This window comes from Austrofundulus limnaeus, unplaced genomic scaffold (assembly GCF_001266775.1).
Source record: "Austrofundulus limnaeus strain Quisiro unplaced genomic scaffold, Austrofundulus_limnaeus-1.0 Scaffold317, whole genome shotgun sequence".
NCBI lineage: Eukaryota > Metazoa > Chordata > Actinopteri > Cyprinodontiformes > Rivulidae > Austrofundulus > Austrofundulus limnaeus.
In genome coordinates this window covers 217,500-218,959 of record NW_013952719.1, presented here as the reverse complement: position 1 = coordinate 218,959, position 1,460 = coordinate 217,500, and the positions used below count along the sequence as shown (strand labels likewise).

Here is a 1,460-nt window from a genome sequence, read left to right as displayed (position 1 = left end):
GTTTGTAGCGGCGGTCATGGGTCGCTGGTCCGGTTGCCTGGCCATGCTGGGGTGGGTCCGGGGTGGGCGCGGGAGGCTTGGGACTTTGGGGGCGTGCCGCCCCTGGGCTGTGGCTCTGGTGGGGCAGGCTAGGGCTCTGGCGGGCAGGTTGCCGGGCCCTGGGCCAGTGTGTGCCCTGGTGCCCGACTCTGGGCTGGGGGCCTCTGGTGCGCTGGTGGTCTGCGGTTCTCATGGGGCTAGTGGGGGGGGGTGTCGATCCAGCCTGCGTGTCTTTGTGTTATATGTTCTGATAGTGGCCCAAATGTTGGGGTGGGTGTAGTATGTCTTCTGGGGTGGGGATTGGGTTGGTGGCCTTTGGTGGTGGCTGGGGGTCATGCTAGGCCGGCTGGTTGGCCCCTTTGCTGTGGCGGGGGCCCGCCCTGGGTGCCCCCTTGCTCTGTCGGCGGTTGGGTGGGCGCTCTTGGCTGGGTCTTCCTTGCTGGGGAATGATGGCCTCTCTGGGCGGTGGGCTGGCTATGGGGCTGGGGTCGGGTTTTGGGGGTCTGGGTGGCTCTGGGGGGAGGTGGAGTGTTGGTCCCGGTTTCTGGTGGCCTTTAGGGCTCCGTCAGTCCATGGTCTGGGGTTCCGTGGGCTTGGTGGTTTGCCTGGAGGGAGAGGTATTTGGGCTGATTTTCCTGGGTGGGTTTCAGGGAACGGGCGGGCTTACTGRGGCCAGCGGGGGAGGTGACTCCCTGTGGGAGCATTTTGCTCCTTCAGCTTATTCTCCCCATCCCTCACCGCACACTTCCATCCTCTTCACTTTCATCTTCACCCATGTAGGGGTTTTTTGGGGGCACAGTTGTGTTACAAGAGCAACAACATTACATTTCTATTTGCCATAACCACCTGGGCCCCAAATTTTATTGTACATCTTWGACATTCACTCTTAACATTTTCATGACATTCAAATATAGGAACTTAAGGTGGACATTCATGGCTATAGGTGGCTGGATGGCACCACTCTCACCTCCTGTGCCTGTGCCCACCCCCCAAGGTTTGCATATAGACACTTAGGGTTTTGGGTTAGAGTAGTGGTGGAGGGGAAACTGGCACCATGCCGGCCTCTGCCTCTTCTTCTCTCGCTTTTTAATTGCTCTATAGAACAACACGCACCAACAGTACATCTGGAGGTGGTGGTGTGTGTGTCAAGGTCTTTACTCCCATCCTGTTCCCTGACTGTCATTTGGGGAGGGGGTCCTGAAGAAGGGCGGGCCGCCGGGCGCGGTCCTGGGCTGTGGGTGGGCTTGAGACTTGGACGGTTGCCGGGGGCTGGGCTGGCTCTCCATCCTCCCTGGTGCTGCTTGGTCTCCTGAGGTGTTGGCTCTTGGTTCCTGTGGGTGGCCCCCTGGCCGGGGTGACTGCCGGGTTCCGGGAGGTGATCAGCTGGGGGGGTGCACTTGGTCGCTGGTGGTGTTGTGGGG

The 1,460-nt window shown here is 60.4% G+C and overlaps 1 protein-coding gene across 1 annotated transcript in view; it reads right to left on the bottom strand.

The window, feature by feature from the left end:
• The window catches only part of tenm1 (teneurin transmembrane protein 1), a gene marked incomplete at its 5' end in the record, with an annotated part of 152,539 nt that overhangs the window by 66,928 nt on the left and 84,151 nt on the right, over positions 1-1,460 (bottom strand).